Below are 13,393 nucleotides of genomic sequence, written 5' to 3' on the forward strand. Positions count from 1 at the left end.
CAGATGCAGAGGGTGGGGAGGAGTGTGAGTGATGGACAGATGGAGAGGGTGGGGAGGAGTGTGTGGGTGATGGGCAGATGGAGAGGGTGGGGAGGAGTGTGTGGGTGATGGGCAGATGGAGAGGGTCAGGAGGAGTGTGTGGGTGATGGACAGATGGAGAGGGTGGGGAGGAGTGTGTGTGATGGGCAGATGGAGAGGGTCAGGAGGAGTGTGTGGGTGATGGGCAGATGGAGAGGGTGGGAGGAGTGTGTGGGTGATGGGCAGATGGAGAGGGTGGAGAGGAGTGTGTGGTGATGGGCAGATGGAGAGAGTGGGGAGGAGTGTGTGTGTGATGGGCAGATGGAGAGGTGGGGAGGAGTGTGTGGGTGGTGGGCAGATGGAGAGTGTGGGGAGGAGTGTGAGGGTGACGGGCAGATGGAGAGGGTGGGGAGGAGTGTGTGGGTGATGGGCAGATGGAGACGGTGGGGAGGGGTGTGTGGGTGATGGGCAGATGGAGAGTGTGGGGAGGAGTGTGTGGGTGATGGGAAGATGGAGAGGATGGGGAGGAGTGTGTGGGTGATGGGCAGATGGAGAGGGTGGGGAGGAGTGTGTGGGTGACGGGCAGATGGAGTGGGTGGGGAGGAGTGTGTGGGTGGTGGGCAGATGGAGAGGGTGTGGAGTAGTGTGGGTGATGGGCAGATGGAGAGGGTGGGGGAGGAGTGTGTGGGTGGTGGGCAGATGGAGAGGGTCGGGGAGGAGTGTGTGGGTGATGGGCAGATGGAGAGGGTGGGGAGGAGTGTGTGGGTGGTGGGCAGATGGAGAGGGTGGGGGAGGAGTGTGAGGGTGACGGGCAGATGGAGAGGGTGGGGAGGAGTGTGTGGGTGATGGGCAGATGGAGACGGTGGGGAGGGGTGTGTGGGTGATGGGCAGATGGAAAGAGTGGGAGGAGTGTGTGAGTGATGGGCAGATGGAGAGGGTGGGGGAGGAGTGTGTGGGTGATGGGCAGATGGAGAGGGTGGGGTGGAGTGTGTGGGTGATGGGCAGTTGGAGAGGGTTGGGGAGGAGTGTGTAGGTGATGGGCAGATGGTGAGGGTGGGGAGGAGTGTGTAGGTGATGGGCAGATGGAGAAGGTGGGGAGGAGTGTGTAGGTGATGGGCTGATGGGGAGGGTGGGGAGGAGTGTGTGGGTGATGGGCAGATGGAGAGGGTGGGGAGGAGTTTGTGGGTGATGGGCAGAATGGGAGGGTGGGGAGGAGTGTGTGGGTGATGGGTAGATGGAGAGGGTGGGGAGGAGTGTGTGGGTGATGGGCAGATGGAGAGGGTGGGGAGGAGTGTGTGGGTGTTGGGCAGATGGAGACAGTGGGGAGGAGTTTGTGGGTGATGGGCAGAATGGGAGGGTGGGGAGGAGTGTGGGTGATGGGCAGATGGAGAGGGTGGGGAGGAGTGTGTGGGTGATGGGCAGATTGGGAGTGTAGGGAGGAGTGTGTGGGTGATGGGCTGATGGAGAGGGTGGGGAGGAGTGTGTGGGTGATGGGAAGATGGAGAGGATGGGGAGGAGTGTGTGGGGGATGGGCAGATAGAGAGGGTGGGGAGGAGTGTGTGGGTGATGGACAGATGGAGAGGGTGTGGAGGAGTGTGTGGGTGATGGGCAGATGGAGAGGGTGGGGAGGAGTGTGTGGGTGATGGGCTGATGGAGAGGGTGGGGAGGAGTGTGTGGGTGATGGGAAGATGGAGAGGATGGGGAGGAGTGTGTGGGGGATGGGCAGATAGAGAGGGTGGGGAGGAGTGTGTGGGTGATGGACAGATGGAGAGGGTGTGGAGGAGTGTGTGGGTGATGGGCAGATGGAGAGGGTCAGGAGGAGTGTGTGGGTGATGGACAGATGGAGAGGGTGGGGAGGAGTGTGGGTGATGGGCAGATGGAGAGGTGGGGAGGAGTGTGTGGGTGATGGGCAGATGGAGAGGGTCAGGAGGAGTGTGTGGGTGATGGGCAGATTGAGAGAGTGGGGAGGAGTGTGGGTGATGGGCAGATGGAGAGGGTGGGGAGGAGTGTGTGGGTGATGGGCAGATGGAGAGGGTGGGGAGGAGTGTGTGGGTGATGGGCTGATGGAGAGGGTGGGGAGGAGTGTGTGGGTGATGGGCAGATGGAGAGGTGGGGAGGAGTGTGTGGGTGATGGGCAGATGGAGAGTGTGGGGAGGAGTGTGTGGGTGATGGGAAGATGGAGTGGTGGGGAGGAGTGTGGGTGAAGGAGTGTGTGGGTGATGGACAGGAGTGGGAAGGAGTGTGTGGGTGATGGACAGATGGAGAGGGTGGGGAAGGAGGGGAAAGAGAGAGGGTGATGGGGCTGGTGGAGCAGGAGGAGAGAGACAATTAAACGGGAAAAGTGACAGAGAACGAATTCCAGAAGTTTGAAAGTTCGATGTTGATGCTGCCAGGTTGCCAATCACCCTGACGGAAAATGGGGAGCTGTTCCTCTAATTTACGAGACAAATAGAGTCGCGATTTCTACTTTGAATCAGATATTCAGTTTTGGACCCAGTTTATATGCAGGAAATGCAGGGAGAAAAGCAGGTTGGTCAGGATCAGTGGAGAGAGGAACAGGCTTCACGTTCCATGTTGGTGACCTCTCCCGGAATTGATTCAAACACTGCCTGCTCTGTTGTGGGTTTCAAGTAATTTCTGTTTTGTTTTAGTTCTTCCAGCATCTGATTGAAGAAAAAATGGGAGTGCAGTGTAATTTCCTCCGGAAGGGGGATAAAGAAGGAGGAATGTGATAGGAGAGGGGAGTGGACCATTAGAGAAACCAATGCTCAGGTTGGAACTACCCGGAGAGGTACGGTGAAGGTGAGAGAGACGGGGACATGATATTTTGGAGCCGGAAGTGTGGCAACACATGCAGGCTGATCCCAGCACAATCCTCGGGCAGACTGTGTTGGTCATTGACGCAATGGAGAAATGTAAATTGTGAAGCCCCCTGTGTGTATTTGTGTATGGCGGAGACAGAGAGAGAGTCTGAGATTTACTCCAGGCTCCCCAGGTAGATGCAGGGATGATGTTTCTGGTGACGGGGATGTCAGGATGAGGAGGCGCAGTGAGGGGACGACCATTCAGAGGTGAATAAATGTATTTACACAGCTCACAATCTAACAGGGCTCTGCACATTTACACATTAACTATGTTGAGGAGAGACGTGGAGAGAGCTTTGGATACAAAGTGAATCAGTAGAAACAGCATGAGCACAGGGAAGTGGTATTGATCATGTCTAATGGGAAAGCAGGTGTGAGGGGCTGAATGGCCTCCTTGCTTCTGTTTCTGATGTTCTTCAGAGCAGTGTACAGACTGACCAGAGGGAGGATAGAAGGGTCCGGGGAATAAATAGAGGTGTAAAGCAGGAGGGTGGAAAGGTGATTAAATATCAATTATTTAAATTGTCAGGAAAATATCTTTGACACTGAAATGTGGGATCTTGATGCAGCAGAAGATTGTGAGGTTTGGATACACTGGGATTACTCAAACACGGATGCAGGAAAACTTCCTGACTTCCCCCCTGTACAGCCCTGCTCTGATGTGAGGTCCCACTCTTCCTAATGAGACTAATGGAGGTGACAGCACACACACCGGCCCTTCGACGTAACATGTCCCTGACAACCAAGGTGGCTTCCTCAGCACGTCCCACTTGACAGCATTTGGCCAGCATTCCTCTGAACGTTTTCAATCCAAATGTCCTAAAAATGTTTCAATTCTATCGGCCTCTACCATTTCCTCTGGCAGCTCATCCCATTTACCAACCACCGACTGTGTGGAAAATTTGCCACTCAGGTCCCCTGCTAATCTTTACCCTCTGAGCTTAACTCTATATCCTCTAGTTTTAGACTCCCCTCCCCTGGGGAAAGACTGTGACCATCGACCTCATCACTGCCCGGCAGGATTTCATCAATCACAATAATGTCAACCCTCAGTCTCCTTTGCTTCAGGGAAACAGTCCAAGTCGATCCAGATTCTCCTGAAGCCCTTGAGCCCCGGTAACATTCCTGTGAATCTTGTCTGCACACATTCCAGCTGAATGTCATCCTTTCTACAGCTCGGTGACCAGAACTGCACCCAGTACTCTGAGTGTGGTCTCCCCAATGTCTTGCACAGCCGTAACACGACAAACCATCTCATGTACTTAATCCCCGATCGATGAAGGCCAGCGTACCAGACCCCTTCTTCACTACACTGTCTACCTGTGTCCCTACTCTCAGGAACTATGTACTTGTTCCCCTGGGTGTTTCTATTCTACAACACTCCCCAGGGCCCTGACATTCACTGTGTATATTCCGAAAATTTCAGTTTCTGTGCCTGTTCCTGTGCTGTAATGTACTGTTGTCACTTAGCCCATTTCTATTTTGAATTCTTTCTGCCATTCCTTTGCCCATATTCCCAGTTGATTGAGGTCCTGTTGTAACTTTAGACAAACTTCACAGTCCACATCAAAAATTTCAGTTTCTGTGCCTGTTCCGTACTGTTGTATGTTCTCAGAAAAACATAACATTCTCCTGTTTAGAAGAATGAGAGGAGATCTCGGTGAAGTGTAAAATCGTTCAGGGCTCAACAGACAGGATGCAGTGAGGATGTTTCCCCTGTCGGAGGAGTTGAGGGTCAGGGGTCACTGTCACAGGATGGAGTGAACCCTCAGTGACTTCGCACACTCTGGATCTTTCAATGATTTCACGTTCCCTGGCCCCGAGCATCTTATTTTCACTGTGGATGTCCAGTCCCTGTACACCTTCATCCACCAGCAGGAAGGTCTCAGAGCTCTCTCTTTCTTTCTGGACACCCGTCCCAACCAGTTCCCTTCCACCACCACTCTCCTCCGTCTAACGGAACTTGTCCTCACTCTTAATAATTTCTGTAATTTCCACCGTCTCCAACAGGATCCCACCACCAAGCACATCTTTCCCTCTCCCCCACTTTCTGCTTTCAGCAGGGATCACTCCCTACACGACTCACGTCCATTCGTCCCTTCCCACTGAACTCCCTCCTGGCACTTCCAGGTGAGGAGACACTTCACCTGTGTGTCAGGTGGGGTCATACACTGTGTTTGGTGCCTCTGGTGTGGCCTGTACATCGGTGAGACCCGACATAGATTGGGAGTCTGCTTCACCAGAAAAAGCAGGATCTCCCAGTAGCTGCCCATTTTAATTCCACTGCCTATTCCCACATGTCCATCGAGGGCCTCCTCTACTGTCGCGATGAGGCCACACTCAGTTGGAGGAGCAATATCGTATATTCCGTCTGGGTAGCCTCCAATCTGATGGCATGAACATCGATTTATCGAACTTCCAGTAATGGCCACCCCTCCTTCACCATTCCCCGTGCCCATTTTCCCTCCCTCACTTCATCTCCTCACCTGCCCATCGCCTCCCTCTGATGCTCCTCCCACTTTTCTTCCATGGCCTCCCGTTCTCTCCTATAGAACTCACCCTTCTCCAGTCCTGTATCTCTTTCACCCAATCAACTTCCCAGCTTCCGGTTTCACCCATCACCTCGTGTTTCTCCCCCCGACCCCCCACCACCTTTTGACTGATTCCTCATGTTTTTTTCTCCAGTCCTGCTGAAGAGTCTCGGCCCGAAATGTCGACTGTACTTTTTTTCGTAGATGCTGCCTGCCCTGCTGAGTTTCTCCAGCATTTTGTGTGTGTTGCTCGGATTGAATTGAATTGACTTTATTTCTTACATCCTTCACATACATGTGGAGTAAAAATCTCCGTCTCAATGTGCAATCATAGTAATTTATAATGAACAGAACAGTCAGTGTGATGTTTGATGGCCCGATGGGAGAAGCTGCACTGGAGCCTGTTGGTCCTGGGGTTTATGCTGTGGTACCGCTTCCCGGATGGTGGCAGCTGGATTAGATTGTGGTCAGGGTGACTTGTGTCCTCAGTGATCCTACGGGCCCTTTTTACACACCTGTCCTTGTAAATGTCCTGAATCATGGGAAGTTCACAAGTACGGATGTGCTGGGCTGTCGGCACCACTCTCTGCCGAATCCTGCGATTAAGAGAGGTACAGTTCCCATATACCAGTCAGGATGCTCTCAATTGTGCCCCTATAGAAAGTTCTTAGGATTTGCGGACCCCTACCGAACTCCCTCAACCGTCTGAGGTGAAAGAGGCGCTGTTGTGTACAGACCACGTGAGTTCCTTGGTGACGTGGATGCTGAGGAACTTGAAGCTGTTTACCCTCTCAACCCCAGATCCAGTGATTCAATAGGGGTTAGCCCGTCTCCATCCCTCCTGTAATCCACGACCAGCTCCTTTGTTTTTGTGACATTGAGGGAGAGGTTGTTTTCTTGACACCACTGTATCAGAGAGATGACTCCTACCCTGTAGGCCACCTCGCTATTGTTTGAGATTAGGCCAATCAATGTCGTGTCGTCAGCAAATTTAATTAGCAGATTGGAGCTGTGGGTGTCGACACAGCCCTGAGGAGCTCGTGTGTTGAGAGTCGGAGGGGTGGAGGTGAGGGAGCTGCTGGCGATCTGACAGGAAGTCCAGGATCCAGATGCACAAGGCAGAGGTTTCTGAGCTGCCTGTCGAGCCTGGAGGGAATTGTGTTGAATGCTGTAGTCCAAGAACAGCATTCTCACATAAGCATCATTCTTCTCCAGATATGTAAGGACGGTATATCGAGCAGTGGCTATTGCATCATCTGTTGATCGGTTGTGAATTGTAGGGGGTCCGGTGGGTGGTAGCAAGCTGTAGATGTAGTACTTGAGCAAACTCTCAAAGCATTTGCTATCATTGAGGTGAGTGCAACAGGACGTTAGTCGTTCGGGCTTGTTACCTTGGTCTTGTTTGGTACAGGGACGATGGAGGATAATTTGAAGCAGGAAGGTGCTCCACACTGGGACAGGGAGAGGTTAACAATTTCCAGCACTGCGGATTTTCCCTTGTTTCTCGTTTCACGGTGCAGGATCCCCACCTGCTGCTGGGAACCGGTACTGCAGGAAGAGCAGACCACAATGCTGTAACTCGGCTGGAATGTGGGCATTGGTAGCTGGGCCAACATTAACTGCCCACCGACTGCCCAGAAGAAAGTCGAAATGAGGTACTTGTGGCCCACTCATACACAGACAGATCGCTAAACCGAGGAAGGAATCAGAATCAAATCAGGTTTATTATCACCGGCATGTGTTGTGAAATTGTTAACTTAGCAGCAGCAGTTCAGTGCAATAGATAACATAGAAGAACAAAAACTAATAAGTAAATAAATAAGTAAATCAATTACAGTATACATATAACCAAAAAACCGTATAACAATTATAGCACGGGAACAGGTCATCTCGGCCCTTCTAGTCCACGCTGAACGCTTACTTAGATAGATAGATAGATAGATAGATACTTTATTCATCCCCATGGGGAAATTCAACCTTTTTTCCAATGTCCCATACACTTGTTGTAGCAAAAACTAATTACATACTATACTTAACTCAGTAATAATATGATATGCATCTAAATCACTAACTCAAAAAGCATTAATAAATTTCGTTCTTCCAACGATCTATACTTAGATATGTATCCGATTTCCAAGTCACTGCAATAGCTTTTTTGGCTATTCCACTTGAAAAAATCACTTACAATTTAAGAGATAAATATGAAACATTTTTGAAAATTTGGCGCCCTTATTTACAAAAGACAGGATTAAATATATAGGTGCTCCGAAGATGAAATAATTGGTTACTTGGGGAAAGAAATAAATGCATACACTAAAGTTATTACGAACTCCGTGGAGCGTGTGGGGACCCTCCAATATCCAGGCATTCCTTTTTTTTTCTCTTTCTTTTTTTTTAATAGGGATGTTAGGGGGGAGGGGTTAAGGGGAGGGGGGGCTGGGTAACATTTTTTTTTCTCATACACATTTATTCTGTAACTATTTGAAAACAATAAAAAAAGTTTAAAAAAAAAGCATTAATAATAGCTTTAAAAAAAGTTCTTAAGTCCTGGCAGTTGAATTGTAAAGCCTAATGGCATTTTGCATTAGATGCAAGATTGTGCATTATAAATTGTCTTTCATTTGTCCTAAAATAAAACAGAACAATCAAGCTGCATAATCTCATACTTTCCACAGCTGTACCTTCTACTTTGACAATCAAAAAACAGAAAATGCTGGAAATCTGGAACAAACACAAAAATTGGTGGAAACACTCAGCAGGTCAGGCAACATCTGTGGAAAGGGAAACACCTTTTGGGCACACTGAGTTTAATTGTTCTTTTCACTTTGATTAACCATTTTTGATTGGTGCAAACATTCCACATTACCTCCTCAGATGTCTTGATTTGTTGCTATTTAGGAAATTTTAAATAGATAGATAGATAGATACTTTATTCATCCCCATGGGGAAATTCAACCTTTTTTCCAATGTCCCATACACTTGTTGTAGCAAAAACTAATTACATACTATACTTAACTCAGTAATAATATGATATGCATCTAAATCACTAACTCAAAAAGCATTAATAATAGCTTTAAAAAAAAGTTCTTAAGTCCTGGCAGTTGAATTGTAAAGCCTAATGGCATTGGGGAGTATTGACCTCTTCATCCTGTCTGAGGAGCATTGCATCGATAGTAACCTGTCGCTGAAACTGCTTCTCTGTCTCTGGATGGTGCTATGTAGAGGATGTTCAGGGTTTTCCATAATTGACCGTAGCCTACTCAGCGCCCTTCGCTCAGCTACCGATGTTAAACTCTCCAGTACTTTGCCCACGACAGAGCCCGCCTTCCTTACCAGCTTATTAAGACGTGAGGCGTCCCTCTTCTTAATGCTTCCTCCCCAACACGCCACCACAAAGAAGAGGGCGCTCTCAACAACTGACCTATAGAACATCTTCAGCATCTCACTGCAGACATTGAATGACGCCAACCTTCTAAGGAAGTACAGTCAACTCTGTGCCTTCCTGCACAAGGCATCTGTGTTGGCAGTCCAGTCTAGCTTCTCGTCTAACTGTACTCCCAGATACTTGTAGGTCTTAACCTGCTCCACACATTCTCCATTAATGATCACTGGCTCCATATGAGGCCTAGATCTCCTAAAGTCCACCACCATCTCCTTGGTCTTGGTGATATTGAGACGCAGGTAGTTTGAGTTGCACCATATCACAAAGTCCTGTATCAGTTTCCTATACTCCTCCTCCTGTCCATTCCTGACACACCCCACTATGGCCGTGTCATCAGCGAACTTCTGCACATGGCAGGACTCCGAGTTATATTGGAAGTCTGATGTGTACAGGGTGAACAGGACCGGAGAGAGTACGGTTCCCTGCGGCGCTCCTGTGCTGCTGACCACCGTGTCAGACCTACAGTCTCCCAACCGCACATACTGAGGTCTATCTGTCAAGTAGTCCACTATCCAATCCACCATGTGAGAGTCTACTCCCATCTCCGTTAGTTTGTGCCTTAAGATCTTGGGCTGGATGGTGTTAAAGGCACTAGAGAAGTCAAGGAATGTAATCCTCACAGCACAACTGACCCCATCTAGGTGAGAGAGTGATTTGTGCAGCAAATACGTGATAGCATCCTCCACTCCCACCTTCTCCTTATACGCAAACTGAAGCGGATCCCGGGCGTGCCTGGTTTGTGGCCTCAGATTCTGTATTATCAGCCGCTCCATGGTCTTCATCACGTGCGACGTCAAGGCAACAGGTCTGAAGTCATTCAACTCCTTTGGTTGTGGTTTCTTCGGTACCGGGACAATACAGGATGTTTTCCACTGTCTGGGTACTCTTCTCTGATCTAGACTCATGTTGAAGATGCGCTGTAGTGGTTCTCCCAGTTCAGTCGCACAGGCCCTCAGTAATCGTGGGGAAACTCCATCCGGTCCAGCCGCCTTGCTGGTACAGATCTTCCTCAGTTGACCTTCCACCTGTGCAGCCGTAATCCTGGGCATGGGCAAGGTCTCCTGTGAGTGGCTATTTTCCTGTGAGGGAAGTAAGCCTGGTGTGGAGTTCTGCGGTGAGGATGAAATTGTGCTGTCGAACCTATTGAAGAAGTTGTTCAGCTGGTTCGCTTTCTCCACATCTCCACTTATGTTTGCCCCCCGCTTTGCACCGCATCCGGTGATGATCTTCATCCCATCCCACACCTGCTTCATGCTTTTTTTCTGCAGCTTTTGTTCTAGCTTCCTCCTATACTGCTCCTTTGCCCCCCTTATCTGTACTCTGAGTTCCTTCTGAACTCTTTTAAGCTCCAACCGATCACCATCTTTAAAGGCCCTCTTCTTCTGGTTTAGGAGGCCTTTGATGTGACTAGTGATCCAGGGCTTATTATTGGGATAGCAGCGAACAGTTCTAACAGGAACAACGGCATCCACACAAAAATTAATATAGTCCGTTGTGCATTCAGTGACCTCCTCAACGCCCCCACAGAGCCCCCCTTGCAGTACATCCCAGTTAGTAGGACCAAAGCAGTCCCTCAGGGCCTGTTCAGCTTCAGGAGTCCACTTTCTAAAAGAGCGTGTGGTAGTGGGATGCCTCATCACAATTGATTTATATCTGGGCTGTAACAAAACCAGGTTGTGATCAGCTTTCCCCAGTGCAGGCAGCGGGGATGCACTATATGCATCCTGTATCACCTAATTTCACCTAATCCCACCGACCTGCACTCATCCCATAACCCTCCATTCCTTTCCTGTCCATATTCCTATCCAATTTTACTTTAAATGACAATACCGAACCTGCCTCTACCATTTCTACTGGAAGCTCGTTCCACACAGCTACCACTCTCTGAGTAAAGAAATTCCCCCTCGTGTTACCCTTAAACTTTTGCCCCCTAATTCTCAGATCATGTCCTCTTGTTTCAATCTCCCCTACTCTCAGTGGAAAATGCCTAACCACATCAACTCTATCTAACCCCCTCATAATTTTAAATTCCTCTATCAAGTCCCCCCTCAACCTTCTACACTCCAAAGAATAAAGAACTAACTTGTTCAGCCTTTCCCTGTAACTTAGGTGCTGAAGCCCAGGTAACATTCTAGTAAATCTTCTCTGTACTCTCTCTATTGTGTTGATATCTTTCCTATAATTCGGTGACCAGAACTGTACACAACACTCCAAATTTGGCCTTACCACTGCCTTGTACAATTTTAACATTATATCCCAACTCCTATACTCAATGCTCTGATTTATAAAGGCCAGCATACCAAAAGCTTTCGTCACCACCCTATCCACATGAGATTCCACCTTCAAGGAACTATGCACCATTATTCCTAGATCACTCTGTTCTACTGCATTCTTCAATGCCCTACCATTTACAATGTATGTCCTATTTGGATTATTCCTACCAAAATGTAGGACCTCACACTTATCAGCATTAAACTCCATCTGCCATCGTTCAGCCCACTCTTCTAACTGGCCTAAATCTCTCTGCAAGCTTTGAAAACCTACTTCATTATCCACAACACCACCTACTTTAGTATCATCTGCATACTTACTAATCCAATTTACCACCCCATCATCCAGATCATTAATGTATATGACAAACAACATTGGACCCAGTACAGATCCCTGAGGCACACCACTAGTCACCAGCCTCCAACCTGACAAACAGTTATCCGCCACTACTCTCTGGCATCTCCCATCTAGCCACTGTTGAATCCATTTTACTACTTCAATATTAATACCTAACGATTGAATCTTCCTAAATAACCTGATGTGTGGAACCTTGTCAAAGGCCTTACTGAAGTCCATATAGACAACATCCACTGCTTTACCCTCGTCAACTTTCTTCGTAACCTCTTCAAAAAATTCAATAAGATTAGTCAAACATGACCTTCCACACACAAATCCATGCTGACTATTCCTAATCAGACCCTGTCTATCCAGATAATATTGACTAGATTAAAAATTGTGCAAAAGCAATTATATTAAAAAGTTGAGGTAGTGTTCACAGGGTCAGTGTCCATTTAGGAATCGAATGGGAGAGGGGCAGAAACTGTTCCTGAATCACTGAGTGTGTGCCTTCATGCTTCCGTACCTCCTTCCTGATGGTAACAAGGAGAAGAGGACATGTCCTGGGTGATGGGGGTCCATAATGATGGACGCTGCCTTTCTGAGGCACCGCTCCTTGAAAATGTTTTGAATACCATGGAGGCTAGTAGCCAAGATGGAGCTGACTAATTCTACAGCTTTATGTAGCTGCTTTTGATCCCGTGCAGTCACACCACTCCCCCATCCCACACCATCCCCAAACCAGACAGTGATGCGGCCTGTCAGAATGCTCTCCATGGTACATCTATAGAAGTTTTCAACTGGTTTAGGTGACAAACCAAATCTCCTCAAAATCCCAATGAAAAATAGCTCCTGTTCTGGTTAGACCAGATTAGATCTTCAGAGATCTCGACACCCAGGAACCAATTGCTCACTCTCTCCGCTGTGGGTGAGCACACGTCCCTGTTGTGTGCCAGCGTTGATCGTCAGCGAGGTGGAGATATTATTACCAATCCGCACATATTGTGGTCTTCCAGTTTGGAAGTCAATGATCCAGATGCAGAGGGAGATACAGAGACTCAAGTTCCGTAGCTTATTGATCAGGACCGTAGGAATGATGGTGTTAAACGCTGAGCTACAGTGAATGAACAGCATCCTGACGGAGGTATTTGTATTGTCTGGGTGATCCAAGGCCATGTGGAGAGCCATTGAGATTGTGTCTGCTGTAGACCTATTGTGGCAAATTACAGCAGGTCCAGGTCCTTGCTGAGGCAGGAGTTGAATCTAGCCACGACCAACCACTCAGTCACTGTCGATGTGAGTGCTACTGGACGATAGTCATTAAGGCAGCTCACACTACTCTTCTTGGGCACTGGTATAATTGTTGCCCTTTTGAAGCAGGTGGAAACTTCGCACCATAGCAACGAGAGGTTGAAAATGTACCTGCCAGTTGGTTGGCACAAGTTTTCAGAGCATGACCAGGTAGTCCAACAGGGCCTGCTGCCTGGCGAGGGTCCTCCCTCCGGAAAGCCAGCCTGACATCGGCCTCCGAGACAGAGATCACAGAGTCACCAGGTGCACCTTTCAAAGCGGGCATAGAAGGCGTTGAGCTCATCTGGTAGTGAAGCATCGGTGCCAGTCATACTATAGGGTTTCGCTTTGTAGGAAGTAATGTCCTGCGAACCCTGCCAGAGTTGCCATGCATCCGATGTTGCCTACAACTTTGCTCGGAATTGTTTCGTCACTCTTGAAACAGCCCTCCACAAGTCTGACTGGCTTTCTGGTTCAGACCTGGGTTGCCAAGACTCATACCACAGATCTAGCCCTCAGCAGACGACATACCTCCTGGTTCATCCACGGCTTTTGGTTTGGAAATGTACGGCAAATTTTAATAGGCACACACTCATCCACACAGGTTTTAATGAAGCCGGCATTAAACAACTGCGGCAGAC

Source organism: Hemitrygon akajei, chromosome 2 (assembly GCF_048418815.1).
Source record: "Hemitrygon akajei chromosome 2, sHemAka1.3, whole genome shotgun sequence".
NCBI classification, from domain to species: Eukaryota; Metazoa; Chordata; class Chondrichthyes; order Myliobatiformes; family Dasyatidae; genus Hemitrygon; species Hemitrygon akajei.